The 18048-nt window shown below is 43.1% G+C and overlaps 1 protein-coding gene and 1 long non-coding RNA gene across 4 annotated transcripts in view; one reads left to right on the plus strand and one right to left on the minus strand.

Annotated features, from left to right (window-relative positions):
- The window catches only part of LOC310698370, a 758866-nt gene that overhangs the window by 592555 nt on the left and 148263 nt on the right, over positions 1-18048 (minus strand). The window lies entirely within an intron of this gene.
- ARHGEF9 (Cdc42 guanine nucleotide exchange factor 9) overlaps positions 1-18048 on the plus strand; it is a 286345-nt gene that overhangs the window by 119962 nt on the left and 148335 nt on the right. The gene's annotated exons all lie outside the window — the stretch shown is intronic.

The following is an 18048-nucleotide window of genomic DNA, read 5'->3' on the forward strand; positions in this document are numbered from 1 at the left end:
AAACTCAGGAATAAATTGTTTTGATCTTTGCCCATACTTTAGAGGGCACAGATCGCCTTTGGAAAAGAGCAAAGCATCCCTGTTGACACTGATTGACATTGTTTTGGTGAGCAAATTCTGTTTTTATATGCAAACACTGAAATGGCTCATGAGAGGGATTGGACTGTTCTCCAGACTCTTCTGCAATTAGTAGGACAGGTTGCTGTTGAGGGTCAAAGGGGCTTAACCATACCTGTCAACTTTCCCCTTTTCTTGCGAGGAATCCTGTTTGGAATAAGGGAATTTCCCTTAAAAAAAAAAGGAAAATGTTGACAGCTATGGGCTTAACAGGTATCATGACCACAGAGTCCAGTAGTGGTCATGGCACAGAGTTGGGGGCTGCAGAGTCACCAGCTAAGGAACTAAGCCAGGTTTAAGGCTCCAAGCCTCCCATTGGAGATTGGGAGGCAGCTGAGCCTCAGGCTGACAGCCAAGAGCCCACAAAAAAGCCTCCCATAGCAGCAGAGCCTGTATAGGCAAAGCTAGCACCTTTGTGTTAGCTGAACCTGAGGAACCATATGCTTCTGACCATACATCCCAGGTCCAACGGCACAAGGAGTGAGAGAGGCCTTGGTATGTAGGAGGAGCCGCCTTCTCCAGGCCAGACACTTGGCCCTTTTAGGCTCTTTGGAACTCCCCACCTATTGATACCAGGCAGGTACTTCACTGTAATCGAAGTTTAGAAAACTTATGCAAATTTTTAGTCTCTTGTTATTTTAACATTTTGACAACAACTTTTTGTTGTTAATTTTTCTTATTGATAATTTTTCTGTTGATAATTGTTTCATTTATTTTTTGTAAAGTCCTTTGAGGGTGGGCTTTTTTAAAAAAAGTGCTGCATAAATGTTATAAAGTAAACAAACAAACAAACAAAAACAGGAAATTTAGTTCTACACAAGGGAATGGCACATGGGAGGTGTAGTCTGGGGGCAGAGGCTTAAAGAGCCTAAATTGGCTTTCACCTTTGCTGTCCACTTATGTTTCTCCAACTCCTGACCAGCTGCCTTACCTTGTGGCTCCTTGTCCAAACCAGAAGAGGACACCAGATTGTGGATTGTGTCTAATTAAATCCTGCTTAGAGCAGACCCACTGAAATAAGTGTGCTTAAGTTGTCCATTAATTTCAGTGGGTCTACAGTGAGCAGGACTATCATTGGATAACACCTTTAATCTCCAGAAGCTTAGAGTTTGTTTTTGGTGACTTTGTTTTGTAAAAACAAAAGCTTTATTATAGGGAGAAAAGGGTTTCATAGGGAAGTTGTCTAATGGACTGAAAGATCTGGTCAGTGGTCTGGACAGCAGAAGGAATGCTTTTCTAGCTAGCTTCAAGTAACAGTTGGTTGTTTAGGGTTCAGCAGCTTCCCTAAAAAAGAGAAAAGCACTAAATAGCAAATGGAACTAGTCGCACAACATTAACAGGATGTGTGTAACTATAGAGAAAGTACAGGAATATGGAACTGAGTGCTGAATTCAGTTATGTTCCCTGAGAATCTCAGCTTTGTCTCTAAAGTAAATATCAAGTTCCTAGTCCATGTGGCTATAGTGATACAATTGAAAGCAGGTGGACAATACCCATGGAAGTTCCAAAAGGAAGAAGGGTAACTTGAAGCAGGGCCTCAGTGCCTTGTCCTTTTCTGTGGCTACAAAGAGCAGAACAAATTGTGCAAAGTGTTCTGGAAGAATTTATGCAAAAAAGAGAAGAGGTGCATTTGCAGAACTCATCGGTTCACCAGACCTTGTACTCCTCCCAATGTTAGAACATAGCTTTTACACCTCTTTAAATACATGTTTTAGAGAGAAAACGGACATTTTAATATAAAGTAAAATATGAACCAAATAGGCATTTAAATGGGTGTTTTGAGTTTAAAAATTAAAAACAATAACCACAGAGTAATGTATAAGTGGATTATGGATCAAAACATGTGAACATCATATGGTGATAGATTTACCCCTCCTTAAGTGGGCAGTGGAGGCTACGAAAGAAGCATGGAGTGTTTCAGAGAGATGAAGAGAATAGTGAGGGGCAAAGAGTAAGAGTCAGACAAGAGAAACTATGCAAGTGACTGGACAGAGAAGAGATCTCCAGGTAGCCAAAAGCTGCTATATTGGTATGAAATAACCAGCCAAATCTTTGGCTTGCAGTTTTCAAGTTATATTAAGGCAGTCCAGATATATTGACATTTGTTGAAGTCTCTTTACTGAGTGTTTCTGTAATAGTTTGTTATGTGCAAACTTATTCTTCATCTTGAATTGAGTGATAACTGAATTGAGTGATAACTGTAAAGTGGATTCTGTGTTTGGCTAAAACCAGCTGGTGGCATTAGTAAAACAGTGTGTTCCCTTGAACTTAGTCAATGCCTCTTGCTTGCTTGCCTGGATGGAGGATGGAGATGTGGACAGTTTTCGCATGGCTGGAATGTAGCCTTCTGTACAAAGACAAGAGTCACACATATTGCCCCCCCCCCACACTTTTACCTCTGGCTTCTCCCACCCTGGTATGTGGCCCCCAGAATGACTATGGTCAAGGGAAGGCAGCCCCTAGGCTGAAGAGGGAAGAAGGAATAGAAATAGATGAAGGGTGGTGGGAAAGAGTGTATATGGCCTGGAGCTATATTACTGTAATCTTGTGAGCCCCACTAAATAATGAGATGGCTTCTGTTCCTGTATGACGCTTTTCACCCTCTGCACTTTTCCATTGCATATCCATTGCCTGATCATTCATGGTGAGACTTCTTGACAATGAATATGCCAGGCTAGCAGAGTTTTAGCTTCATTGTGCTGGCTCTTTTAGGTCCTCTTGTCATAGAGGGATTAAGGCTCTTCCCACTGCATAACAATGTCTGGCCAATTGTCAGATGGATGACTAGACAAAGGCTAGTCAGCAGCTGCTGTGAACCAAGGGATTTGGGGCTAGAGCTCTCTCCGGCTGGGTCACGGCACATAAGGACTCAGCTAGCCTTTGACAAGGGCTATGGGAAGGTGGGATACAGGAGCTCCCCATCTTTTTTGAGGAGTAGTGCTGGTAGCTCAGGGATGTTTATGCTCAACTTGGCACTACTAGGGATGAGTGGATCAGTCTATTTTTCTGGTCCTTATCTCTTGCTTATTTGCCTAACCATAAGTCCATTCCATCCCAGTTACCCTTGAATACATCATTTTTTAAAACCCACATTTAAATATATACCTATCTTAATATATTTTCTCTCAAAATAGCATTTCTGAACATAGCCTTTTATTCATTATATAGATTGCAAAACATATTCTTCATCTTGATCTGACTGAAACTGATTTGTTACTTTTACCCCAGTTTGCTGCCCATGGGTCACATACACACTACAGATTTAAAGCACATGGCTTCCCCCGTAGAAGTTGGTGGGAGCCCTAATTTATCCCCCTATATCTTTGGGTTGCTTTTTGAGCCAGTGGACATTTCTGAGCACTTTTCAAAGGCAGCCTCATGTAGAGTATGTTACAACAATCCAAATAGGATGTAACTAAGGCGTGTACTACTGTTGCCAAGTCCGACATCTCAATGAATGTGGGTGCAGCTGATACACTAACTTGAACTGTGCAGATGCACTTCTGGTACTTACCTGCTGGCTATACCAGTAAAAATAAAGTGCAATTTTGATGATAGGTGCAGGCAGTCCCCTGTTCTTTTTGGCAGGGGAACAGGACCTCATCCTCTCACCACCCCAAAGTGTAAAGCCTCTTTGGTGTCACCAGCAAAGCTTGATGACCTAGTCAGGTGTTGTTGGGGACTCATTCGGGGCTTCAATTCTGCAAGGAGGCAAGACAGATCAGGAGTCACGCTAGGAAGCAGCCAACCACAGATAGCTGGCTCCTGATGTTCTTGGGTTCTCCCTCTCTCTCACTGGGGTGCTGTGCATCCATTTATACCTATTGTGCCTGTGTATCTTTTTGTGTGTGTGATGATGGGGAAGAACCATTATTTTATTCTAATTATGTGTTGGGTACTTTCAGGGTGTTCAACAGAAGAATAAATGTTTATTATTCAGATTTGCATGGCTTAAATGCCCTTTTCGAATAAGAGTCATTTGCATGAATTACATAGCTTTGTTTGAAGGCCGAGGCAACCCAAAGTGGACCATTTCAAAAAATTCATGCAAATAATCTCATCTGGGCACCCCCACTTCCACTCTGATTCATTATTTTAGAACCATGTGTGCAATTTGGCCATAGAAAATATTGCTGAGCCTATGCTAATAAATCACAAAATGGCTTTTTCCAGTTAGAAGTTAATCTGGAATGATTGGCAGTGTCTTTTGTTAGCGCTAGTAGAAATGCAAATAACTCTGTAGATGGGGATGCTGAACAGTGGAAATGCAGAAATCCATAAATGAGCAGGAGCATATAGGCAATTCTCTGAATCACACTCTTCACTTTAGTCACTGTTAATCCCCAATCCCCTTGAAATGAGATGGAGTCACCAACCAGAGCCTAACTCATTTATTATGACACGATGCGTTAACTGGCCTAAAAAGATGGCAGATCCTTCTCTCCCCTTTTAATCTGAGGCCACATTCACACCATGCCTTTAAAGCACCATGCTACCACTTCAGACAGCCAAAGCAATCTGGGAACTGTTGTTTGTTAAGGGTGCTGAAAGTTGTTAGGAGACCCCTGCTAACTGGAAGCTGGCGTGGTGTAGTGGTTAATAGCGGTGGACTCATAATCTGGTGAACCGGGTTCGCGTACCTGCTCCTCCACATGCAGCTGCTGGGTGACCTTGGGCTAGTCACACTTCTCTGAAGTCTCATCCTCACTTACTTCACAGAGTGTTTGTTGTGGGGGAGGAAGGGAAAGGAGAATGTTAGCTGCTTTGAGACTCCTTCGGGTAGTGATAAAGCAGGATAGCAAATCCGAACTCCTCCTCCTCCTCCTCCTCCTCCTCCTCCTCTTCTTCCCTCACAGAGCTACTGTTCCCAGAGTTCCCTGTGAAGGGGGATTGATTGTTAAATCACTCCGGGAGCTGTCACTCTAGAAGGGCAATAGGAGGCCCTCATACCCCATTCATATTGTACGATGGGGAAACTCAGGCTGGGGACCAAACACAGCGCTTGAGGTCTCACTGTTTGTCATGGTTCCCTTTGATTCAGAGTAGGGGATGGAGGCACCTGAAGACAAGGACTTGAAGTGGGAGGAGGGGTAATGTGACTATGCAGCAGAGTCCACTTGATGGAGAATCCCCTAGATCTGATGAGGCAGGAGACCCAGGGACATTCGCTTCCTAGCCTATGAGGGATGATGGGAGCTTGGGGGCTCAGCCTGATGGGACACAACAAGAGAGTTCAGAGGAGGAGGTGTGCTCAGTGATGTCTCCTAGGGAAAGGCAGCACATCTACCCACTTTACCTCTTGCCGCACATCTGTGTCCCCCAGGAAGTTGCTCCAAGAAACTTTTATCTATTTGTCAAATCTAATACCCAAGTGGGGTCCTGAACTCACGTCACCCACTTCCAAGCACCACACTGGTTCTTGTGGTATAAGCAACCTCATATAACCAACATGCTTAAGTCTAATTAATACATGAAGGGGTGAATGCTATAAAGTAAGCTGTGCTTTGTCCACTTCCCCTCACCTTGGGAGAAACTAGGCAATCAAGCCTTTGTTCTCCCCCAGTCTAACTGAAAAGCTCTGTGCATGAAGAGGTTTGAGCTGGTTGCTCCCGCCCAACCTCATGGCTCTCACAAGCCACTCTTGCGTTCCTATACTGATAATGTAGGAACTTTCACCACTTTGTAACTAAGCTAAATTTTACTGCCTGTGCAACTTTTTCTGAATGCTATATGGAGAATCACATGAATCTGATCTTTGGAGAATTTATAAGTACAGTGGTACCTCGGGTTAAGTACTTAATTCTTTTCAGAGGTCCGTTCTTAACCTGAAACTGTATTTAACCTGAAGCACCACTTTAGCTAATGGGACCTCCTGCTGCTGCTGCGCCGCCGGAGCACGATTTCTGTTCTCATCCTGAAGCAAAGTTCTTAACCTGAGGTACTAATTCTGGGTTAGCAGAGTCTGTAACCTGAAGCATATGTAACCTGAAGCGTATGTAACCCGAGGTACCACTGTAAACCATTTCTAGCTTAGCAGTGTGTGGTCCTTTCCTATGCTGGGGGAGAGGGAAACTTTGGAAATAATCTATTTGGAACTCACTTGAAATGGCATCTTTCTATGCATATTTTGTGTCTATATATCTTACCTACAGTTCTCCATTCAGCCCATGCAGGAGCAGAGCTACTTACATAACCAGAGTCAGACACTGCCTGAATGGGATGGAAATGACAAAGCACTGAAAAGAGTGCAGTTTTTAATGAGCCCAAATGGAATATTGATGGATTTTGAAGAAGGGATAACAAAAGGAGCCCAGCTTTGCTAAGAGGTGGGAACTCCCAGTGCGATGGATACTCTTTTTGAGGAAAGCTTCTTTCCCTCCTAGGAATAGGAGAATATGATACCCAGCTGTGGTTTGTTTGTTTGTTTGTTTGTTGTTGTTGTTTGCTGCTCTTTTAATCTGTGTAATGGGCACACTTTATTTATTTAAATCACACTGAGGGCCAGACAGAAGGTTAAACAGCAATATGTGGATGGACAAGAGACTATACAAAAGCCCTGCTAGTTTCTGAAAAGTCAGCAAGATAAGCAGCCATTTAAAAATCGAAGCATTGTCAGGCTAGACAATGCTTCTGTTTTTTAAAAAAAACACCACGAGGCCATGATGTTGACACTGAATATTATCCTGGTCCTGCTAGTTCAGAAGGACTGGATGGGTTTAAAAGACAGATTCATGGTGATAGGCATAGTGGCTTTGCTTGACCCTCACCGTCAGAGGCAGTATGCTGCCTCAGAATCCCAGTTGCTAGGAATCCCAAGTAGGGAGAGTCCACTCTGGCCCTGTTTCCCATGGGCATCTCATTGAGAACAGGATGCTGAATGAATGGATTTCCTATTATTGTCACAGGCACAGGTTGCTGGGCCAGAGGAGCCTTTGACCTGATCCTGCAGAGCTCTTTTGTCTTCTTATGCATTATGCTGTTAAGTACTAACCCACTGGGGACTAGGCAAGTTAAAAATAGGATGAGTAAGAGGCATGGTATCCACACTTGAGGCTTGGATGGGGTGGGGCATCAATCCATGCTCAGCACTGAAGCTTACTGGACCAAAGACTCTCACTTGGGCCAGACTCTTACAGAGTCACTGTGAGGACAAAGATAAATTACCCACATGTGCATCAACCTGAGCCCTGCAGAGGAAGGCAGTGCAGAAGACAATTGTGCAATAAATAAAAATAAAACCATTTCATGTGTTTTGAGGGCTAACTGGAAAATTAATGCAAGCAAAACTACGGTATGTCCCTTGTTGGTTTCATTTAAAGTTACATTGACCAATAAATTCTCTGCCCACCACCTGTGGTGAATTACATCTTCTGCCTGGCATTACGTGCCCTTCAAAAGTCTAGATGAATTAGATTGCAATTATATTTCTGTGGACAGTATATTGCTCCAGGTCACCATGACCACATTTGCATCTTTAGATCTGTGCCAGTGCCAGTAGCTGGCAGAAATTGAGTCAGTTTTTCCTCCACTTACAGTACGCCCACTGTTACTGTCTCATTTCACAGATGAATGTGAGGTCATTCTTGTGTGCTTTAAGCACACACACATTCTCAATCACAAGGTCATTTGGTTACCCCACCTTCTGCTATTAAAAATTGCTGAGGAAAAGTATCTGCTTCCTCTGTAGAATGGTCAGATCTTTAACCAGTCCCTGCTTCTCTTTCTTGAACTGTGGCTTGAGGGGCAGCAGTTAGCAGGTGAAACTCTTCAGGTCAAGGAGATACTTATATTAGTACCTTCTTCTTGCTCCAGGTAAAACTGTGGTTAAAAGACATAGAAAGTATGCACACTCCTTTCTGTAACCGACCCCATTTTGCATTTTCAAAACTCCATGGATCCTAATGTGAAAATCACTGTCACAATGGATATTTACCTGCCTTTTCAATTGTAGGATAAGTTGGTAGTTCGAAGACCTAGTTACGTTCTCTTCCACATGCTCATAATCTGGCTGTTCCCAAGATTCTCAAGTGCATTTATTTAAGGAGAAGTGAAACTGCTTGACAATTTTGTTCCAACCCAGACTGCCTCCAACCTTTCATTGGGGTCCCCAGGTAGCATTTTACAGCAGCCCTTATAAACCTGGTATCCTCCAGATGTTTTTGACCACAACTTCCATTGGCCACAGACAGCACAGCATTCAGAACCTCTCAAAACATATTGAGGGCACCAGGCTGGTGAAGACTGTTCCTCACTCACTTTATGTAACTTCAAAATGAAATCAGTTCATTAATTTGCAGCAGAGGAGAGTCAAATTCTTTCACTTAGCTTTCTGCAGCAATATTATTGTTACTTATTACTAGGGATTGATTGATCTGTCAATTACGGTTCCCTCACTTTCTTATTTTTCTAACATTAAATTCAGTTAGTCACATTTCTGCAACAATTTGCATTAAAAAATCCGCATGAAAATTCATCAACATTTTACTGTGAATTTCTGCTAATAACACATTTATATATAATTTTTACTTAAGTAAAAAAAATTGCTAGGAAATTTCTGAAATATAGCGCATCTTGTACGTTGTTTTCATTGGTGCAGGACGTGGGGGGAGGGGGAGAATTCCTTGATGCCAAGATCCAACTTTGGGGGAAGAACCCTTTGCTGAGAGAACCTCAGTAGAAATATGCAGGAAAGTAAAGCATGGAAATGTAGGCTGTTAGACATTTAAAATATGGCCTTGTGAGAATTCCCCCCTTACCCCAGCACAGGAAAATACCACGCATTTTGCAAGTTAAAAAATATTTTACTTACAAACTGTTCAGAAGTCTGGTTCATGCGCTTTTCCATACAGTATGTAGAAAAAGCTGCCTAGGTAGTAAAACATGGTTTAGTTACAGTGGTCAAAGTTTGTAAATTATTGTTATAGGAACTTGAAAGTGGCTTGTGAAAGCCATGTGGTCTGAGCTTGGAGCAACCAGAATACAATTCTCAGAGGGGTTCAACAATCATTCCCTCTTCACAGGGAGATCTGTGAGTTGTAGTTCTGTGAGCGTAACAGGGATTATTTGGGGGAAGCCATGACTGTTTAAAGTGGTATCATAGTGTTTTAAAGGTATGGTGTGGATATGGTCCTGCTACTGAATACAGTGGTACCTCGGGTTCTGGAGGCCCGTTCTTAACCTGAAACTGTTCTTAACCTGAGGTACCACTTTAGCTAATGGGGCCTCCCGCTGCTGCCGCACTGCCGGAGCACGATTTCTGTTCTCATCCTGAAGCAAAATTCTTAACCCGAGGTACTATTTCTGGGTTAGCGGAGTCTGTAACCTGAAGTGTATGTAACCTGAAGCGTATGTAACCCGAGGTACCACTGTAGGTGATTTTTATGTCAGTAGAAAGAACCAGCTTGTTACATCCTCATATGCTTCAAGGAAAGGCCCACATATTTTGCTTGCCTTTGATGGCAGACCTCAAAACCATCATTGCCAGGGCTCTGAACATGACAGTCCTGTCTGAAGTGCTGCCCATTTTGAAAACAAAGAACCGTAAGAAAGGAGAGCAAGCAGGGGCCTTGAAGTTACCCACCCACAGTTAGTAACACCTGGACAGCAAACTGAACAGGTGTGCAGGTTACTTGGCCCAAGTTGTTCCAGTATGGTGATGCATATAATATGCATATTTTATGAAAATCCATGTTATTATTTGTTATGATGCATATAAGTGGCCATCCTGTTTCAAAGGATTCTGAGTTCTGGGGCCCCTCCAGACAGGTGGTCTATTGTGTGTGTCTTCTGCAATGTGTTATTAGCACAATAATAGTGCATTAGTGGTGGATTTATTCATTCTGCAATGCTTCCCCAATGCTACCACATCATTGTTATCTGAAGAGGGCATAGTGAAACAAAAGCAGCACTACACACCCACCCTGAACATTTGTGAAATTAGAAGTTATAGAATTTCAGCATCAAGTTACAGGTTATGCACTGATTGGAAGTGAAATGGTATTTCCTCCCCCAAGCAATTTGCAGCAGCAAATATTATTGAAAGTGTATCAGGTATAACCAGTGCTTTTTTTTCTAATTAAAATGTTTAGGGGTACTCTCATTTTGACTCAAGAAAATCACCATTTTATAGTTCAAATTGGGAAAAATAAATATAGTAAATGGACAAAAGTACAAAGATTCACAAATGTTTAGGGGTATGTGTACCCCTGCGTACCCCCAGAAAAAAGCACTGGGTATAACTGTGCCTTTACCACCATGAGGGGAACTGATAATAATAATAATTTATTATTTATACCCCGCTCATCTGGCTGGGTTTCCCCAGCCACTCTGGGCGGCTTCCAAAAGAATATTAAAATACTGTGATACATCAAACATTAAAAGCTTCCCTAAATAGGGCTGCCTTCAGATGTCTTTCAAAAGTCTGGTAGTTGTTCTCTTTGACATCTGGTGGGAGGGTGTTCCACAGGGAGGGTGCCACTACCGAGAAGGCCCTCTGCCTGGTTCCCTGTAACTTGGCTTCTCACAGTGAGGGAACTGCCAGAAGGCCCTCGGTGCTGGACCTCAGTGTCCAGGTAGAATGATGGGGGTGGAGACGCTCCTTCAGATATACTGGACCAAGGCCGTTTAGGGCTTTAAAGGTCAGCACCAACACTTTGAATTGTGCTCGGAAACGTACTGGGAGCCAATGTAGGTCTTTCAAGACTGGTGTTATATGGTCTCGGCGGCCGCTCCCAGTCACCAGTCTGGCTGCCGCTTTCTGGATTAGTTGTAGTTTCTGGGTCACCTTCAAAGGTAGCCCCACGTAGAGTGCATTGCAGTAGTCCAAGCGGGAGATAACCAGAGCATGCACCACTCTGGCGAGGCAGTCCGCAGGCAGATAGGGTCTCAGCCTGCGTACCAGATGGAGCTGGTACACAGCTGTCCTGGACACGGATTTGACCTGTGCCTCCATGGACAGCTGTGAGTCCAAAATGACTCCCAGGCTGCGCAACTGGTCCTTCAGGGGCACAGTTACCCCATTCAGGACCAGGGAATCCTCCACACCTGCCCGCCTCCTGTCCCCCAAAAACAGTACTTCTGTCTTGTCAGGATTCAATCTCAATCTGCTAGCCGTCATCCATCCTCCAACTGCTTGATAACTGTTAAAGATGCCACATAACACTAGTTCTCTGTTTTGCAAGTAATCAATCTTTTAGTGTGGCAGAACCCACATTTTGGAACTCCCTGGCAATTGATACTAAGTATGCATCTTCACTGTACTCTTTTTGGCACCTGCTAAAAGCACCTTCATTTAGACAATCTTATCTGGACACGCAAAGCATTGACTTGTGTTTTAATCTGGTTTTTGGCTTATTGTTGATTTTAATTATTTTTTAATGTTTGAGGTAGGTTTTTTAATTTTTTTTTTAAAAATCAATTGTTTTATTCTTTTTGTAAACTGCTTCAAGGTTTTTTCCTTACAATCAAGCAGTATGTATTTTATAATAATAATAATAATAATAATAATAATAATAATAATAACAACAACAACAACAACAACAACAACAACAATAGTTTGGGGTTGGGAGAATAGGCTGTATGCCCAAACCCCTTCTAATTCCTGGATCCAGAAGGATTAAAATCAAACAAATTCAAATGATTGAAAGAGCCAGACAAAATTCTTGGTAATGGCCCTCTATGTATGGACCATTAAGGTAACAAAGGAAGTTTCTCTGTACCAGAAAGCATATGGGTGGGGCTCCCTGCCTCAACTCACCTGTATTTAGAAAGACAAAGGTTGAGAGTTATGTGATGTAGAAGCTAGAAGCTGGCAGGCTGCAGGCTGGGCAGCTGGGAGGCAGAACTATGCCTGATTTCTGCTGGATTCCAGGGCTGAGAGAAGCAAGACCCTCTTGGAGTGTTAATGCTGTGAGCCTCTCCAATGTAGACTCAGGTTGTATATATGTGTAAATAAGCCATATATCATAAAGGCACCACAGTCTCCACTGCCTCTTATTCCAAGGAAACACAAACCTTGGGTAAATGCCTGGAACCCCTGGAGTCTTGCATTGCTCAGAGACTAGGTTTGTGTGCAACAATATAAATAGATAAAATCAGAAATGTGTAACAAAAATGAGGATTTATGGAGGGGCCCTCACTTGTAAAGGAAGAGGTGCTAGCCTCCATGAATCAGGAGGCAAAAAAATAAATAGTTGTTTTTTTCTTGAGAACTGAAGGTGGTATGTTAGTTGCTGGCATCATTTCCCCAGAATAGAAAGTGGTCCTGCCAGTAAATGCAGCTTTGCCCAATTTCGCATCTTCTTGTCAAAAACACTTTCCCAGACCGGCATGTTGCTGCTGTGAACTGGGGCATGTTCTTCTTTATGCTGTGAGTCTAATTTGACCGCTGGTTATTAACTCTCACTTGCAAAATAAGAGGGCCTTGGCAACCAACTGTGTTCCCTGGCAACAGGACCCCAAAGTTTAATTAAAGTAGGCTTGGGAGTTGAAAATGCTGGTGTCGGAGTGTGTGTGTGTGTGTTTTGGGGGAGGGGGAAGGGGGAGAGTGAAGAATATTAGCAAATAAAATGGGCCTTAGGAGAGCTGGTGAGGCAGAGGGCAAAGTATAATGCCTGAATAAATAAAGCTCCTTGAAGGTAGAATGGACAGTGCTCGGGCTGCAGTCACAACGTGACTCAAGGGTGTTGTGGTCCGCCAAAGCTTATTTACTCAGATGTTAAGCCACACTGAGGTCAATGGGACGCACTCCCAAGGAAGCATGCACAGAACTGTGCGAAGCTTGGGAACACCAAGGGCTGAGCTTAGTATTGCTTTTAGTGACTTCTCTGGAAGGAACAAAGGGAAAGGAAGATTAACACTTCCTCCCCACCCAAAATTGAAGCTGAATGTAGGAATATATTGATTTAAATATTTGGCACTGCTACATAGTGATGTTTTCTTTTGTCTTATACTTTTGGTAAACTGACAAAGGTCTCATCTCCATCCACTTCATAGGGCACAGACTTTTTAATATGCAGATTGTTGCTGTTGGTAGGAGTTTGGGTGGTCAGTCTGGATGATATCCTGGGACCCCTTCCAAATCTGCAATCCTGCATCTGTGAGAGCAGAATGTATAATAGGAAATAGTAGTAGTAGTAGTAGTAGTAATAATAATAATAATAATAATAATAATAATAATAATAATAATAATAAAAAAATTATACCCCGCTCATCTGGCTGGGAAGTCTGCCAAACCAGACAAACCAGTTCCTTTGTAATGCCTTTGGTTGGCAAGTTAAGTACCATCATTTAGCATTTCCAAATAAAGCCATAGAGACCTTTCCCAGGTGGAGAATGATAGGCCAAGGGGAGCTGGGTATGTGAGAGTTGTATGAGAGAGCTTTTGGGCTGAGGCTGGAAGCTGGAAGCAGAAGCATATTTTCCCCTGAGCAAGAGCCAAGCTGACTTTGGGGTTCCACTGGAAACCTAATGAGGAAGCAAGATCTGTTCACCATCCCGTGATCCCTTCTTGTATTCTGGGTCAAAAATCCAGACTCCTGGACAGCAGACTATTTCTCCCATAGCAACTCCTCATAGTGTCATTGAGAGTCAGCTTCCCCTGCAGCATCTCCCAGCTTCTGCCAATGTGCCCCTGATTTACACATCAGGATGGATGTCTTTCTGTTTCCCTGAAGGACCTGCTTAGCGCCTGTTAGCATTCAAGCAGCCCATACCATCTGCCACCACACTCCAGCACATTACAAAGGATTCTTGGTTGTGTTTGAAGGTGCCAACTCAGTTCATCTATTATGGTGGCAGGGCATGATTTATGCATGAGCTGAGGATATGTTATAAGACACACCCAGCATTGCTTTCTGGCTTTACATAAGATGGGTAGGTTAATAATGATGGGCAACCTGTCTCTCAATAATGTTTGTCCGCCACAACCAATCTTCTCATTCAGGGTATCCAACAAAGCACAGCTTGAAATCTATTGGTACAGGCATGTGTGATCCTCAAAGTGTTTCCACTCCTTTCAAAGTCAGTTTTGCATTGGCAAAGGGATTTGATGGTCAGTCTGCAACTCTGGTTCCAGCCTTTACATCTCTATCCAAGCTTCCACACTCCTGGCATTCTTGTTCCTTTTCTGAAATGGGGCTTTAAAAAATAATAAATCTGGTAAACAATAAATGAGCATCAATATTTAAATTAGAAATAATTATCATAAATGCCAGCAGGTATAGTCTATGGATACAAAAGTAATCCATGCTGAGGAACCGGCAGTGAGACAGGACTCCTGGGTCTTTTTCTTGTTTACTGTGGTTTTCTCTGTCCCATTTGTGCAGAAAATGAAGGCAACAGTGACATGGTTAGTACATGATGCTAAGTCTAACCATGGCTTAATGTTAACAAGCAACCATGCATGTTCATGGAGCAGAAATTGTGGCTGCTGTGCTTCCCTCCCATTCACACTGCTTCTGCAAGACCCAGAGGTAAGCCATGGTTTGACTGAGCATAATGTCTGAATCTTGGCACATGGTTTGTCTTGTCCCTGACATGCCATGAGCTGTTCGTAAGGTTTGCTCTTGGTTTACTGCTCATGGTTTGTGTGGGGGAGACAAACCATAAACCTAGGGTCAGACACAATACTAAGGCAACTAAGCCAAACCATGACTTTGCCCCAGGTCGCACAGGAACAGCAGGATCAAGGGAGCAGCAGAGCCCCCATCAGGGCTGGCCAAAGATATTTTGGCACCTGAGGCTGACTCCAAAATGGTGTCCCCTTCCCCACAAGCGATGAAGGAGCTAGGGGCGATCTAGAACAGGAACAAGTGGGGAAGAAAGATCAACAACAGGATTTGCTGTTCCAGTGGATTCTGCTGCCTGAGCTGGTCATCTCACCTTCCCTCATGCGTGGGCCGATCGTGGCCCCCTATGAACTCCTTTCCATTTGCTCATTTGTGCTAAGCTTTAGTTTGTTAGCATTATGGGACATCGACTATTGCTGCTGTTCTTTTTCATTTTTTAAAACATTGTGCAAGGTCAGAGGAGACAATCAAAGCATGCAATTCAATTCTAGTGTGTTGTTGTTGTTGTTACTTTCACCATCAACATCTATTTATCATGCATTATAAGCCTGAAATTTATCAAGTGCTGTAAACAATTTAAAAACAGTTCCTGTTACAATCTAAAAGACACTACGTGAAAGATATAACCTGCTTGTGCACTAAGATCTTAGGAGGTGGCCCTGCTTGTGATCCTACCCCAGGTGAAGTTCACTCTTCTTCTGGTAATGATTATGTACAAGTCCTGGAAGTCTGTGAATGAGGGGAAACCCTTGGCCACCTTATTTGCTTAAAAAGATAAATGTACCTCCACAGCAATGTCTGCTGCACGATCAAAGCAGGGAAGGAAATGGCTCAGCAGAGAGGTAGACATATTCTTTGCAGTTATGTAAAAAGTGTACTTGCATTTTGCAGTTGTGTGCATGAAATTAATGGGTTGCAATTGCATTTTGAAGTTGGAGGTTTTAAATCCCTCTGAGATAAGACTTGCATCTCACCTGTACATTGATGATATTTGCATTCTTCTGGGATTACCAAGTTATTTTGCCTTTTGCACAATGAGGACAGATAAAAGATGCCAGAGAGTATTCTTTACCAATTTATTACAAAGTTATTGAATAAAATGGAAAGTGACTCTTGAACAGAATGTCTGAGAATTTAATATATGCCTCCGTCTCCATGGGAAACAGCTCTGTGTGTGCGCGCATGCCAAGAGTGTGTCAAGCGATTTTGTGCAGGACTGGCCACTTTTGGAGCAGGTCCTGCCCACTACAACTTTCCATCAGGGCAATGTGATCCTCAGCTCAGAAATGTTCCCTACATTTGCATTAGTACTCTCGAATTCTATGATATCAGTACATCTTTGTATGAACATTTAGCTAACATTTACAAAGCTTTTTACAAACCTATCAGATATTTGCTTCTTTTCATTTTTTTATATTTGCAGATTTTTTATTGCAATAAACTGCCCATTTGTGTGAGTTAGCCCACTGACAAGTCTCTTTGTACAATAATTTTTGTTTTTACTTAATGCCATACTTTTAATCGGAAGGGAAGCAGGTGGAGGGTTAAAACCGCTGCTTTTAAAAAATGTGTTTTTGAATCCTGCAGCAGTATAATTTCATTAAAAGCTATATAAATATAATATCTAGCCATTTAGACCTGCTGGCAATCAGCGTTAGATCAGGCTTCCTCAACCCAACTCTGATCATTGCTGATTCTTGTCCATGATGGCAGGGGCTGCTGGGATTTGTAGTCCAACAACTTCTGAAGGGCTAGGGCAGGTTGGGGAATCTTGCCATACATACATACATAATTTTAATTTTATACTGCCTTTCCACAGTTTAAACCATGCTCAACATAATTACATGTAGTCATAAACAATAAATAAAACATCAAAAATACACAACCAAATTGAACAATTTCCCCATAAATCATAAGATTAAAAATAAACATGCAAAGAAATAATAATCAATGTCAATAAGAGCAACAGCACACATTTTCAACAAAACCCCTTAAGCAATACCCCAGCTCAAGAGTCCACTCAGCAGCCTCAGCTTTTGTAATTGGAGTCAGTCTGGGCCCTGCCTTCCCAAGCCTGGGGGGGAAAGGCCTGCAAGGCAGGAGGTAGGTCTTCCAAGATGGTCTCTCCCATAGACAATGAAAGCTGGATGGACCAATAGTCTTGATTTAGTATTTGGTTTATTCCTATGTCCCTACTTCATGTGGTAGACTTCATTCATTCAGCTAGATTTAAGCAACGGGTGGATGGTGTGGGTGGCAGAATGGTGTTGTTGTGGAATACAAAGAACATCAGAAGAGCCCTGCTGGATCAGGCCAATGGCCTATCTTGTCCAGCATCTTGTTGTCATAGTGACCAACAAGGCACCTGTGGGGAACCTGCAAACAGCAGAGGTGGATTTAGGGGAGTGCAACTGGTTCAGTCACACTGGGCATAAAGTCTCAGTGTGCCTGCAGGGGGCAATGCAACAATGAGGTACAATGGAAGGCAAGAGGTGGGACGGCCTGTCAAATTTTGGTATTGCACAGGGTGCTGCTGAAAATTGAGACTCCAAGGTCTGTCACTGCAAGAAGGACCTGCAGACAAGAGCAGGACTTTCCCCTTCTGTGGTTTCCAGCAGCTAATATTCAGAAGCACTAGTGTCTCTGACCATGCAGGCAGAGCATAGCTGTAATTGCTTGTAGCCTTATCCTCCATAAACATGTCTAATCCTCTTTTAAAATCATTCAAGTCGGTGGCTATCAAGGCCTCCTGTGGGAGTGAGTTCCATAGTTCAACTATGTGCTGCATGGAGACGTCCTTCCTTTTATCTGTCCTGAATCTTCCAACATTCATTAGACGTCCATAAGTTCTAGAGCTATGAGAGAGATTTATTATCTTGCTCTTGCTCACCTCTCTTTCTGTCCATATAGTGATCTTGCATAAATGTTATGGGGAGGAGGGAATTCCTGCCTTAAAATCCAGGCACATTTTTAAAAGGGGGGGGGGAGATTTATAGAAAGGGACAGGTTGGAGGGTATTAGTGGATGGCGAGGCACTTCCTCCACTGTAGGTAGAGAATCCCTGGTAAATGGGAAGGGTGGGAGGCAGAAAGAAGGGTGGGGGGTGCCACAAGGCATTAAGAGCCAGTTCTTGCCATTGCACAAATGTCAGCAGAAAGCTTAACAGTGAACTGTGTGCACACAAGCAGATCTGCTGACTCTGCACACCAGGGAGATCCCCTAGCAGAAAGGCTGTGGTGTGCGGGGTGGATGGGCAGAGAGCCCTGGAGCAGCAAAGCCAAGGGGAGGGGGCATAGACAAAGAGAGAGCATTACAAACCTCACTTGGGTCTCTGCTGTCCCCCACACCCTCACCCCTCTTTTCT

The sequence above is a fragment of the Podarcis liolepis genome (assembly GCF_965112155.1).
Source record: "Podarcis liolepis genome assembly, chromosome: Z".
Taxonomy (NCBI): domain Eukaryota; kingdom Metazoa; phylum Chordata; class Lepidosauria; order Squamata; family Lacertidae; genus Podarcis; species Podarcis liolepis.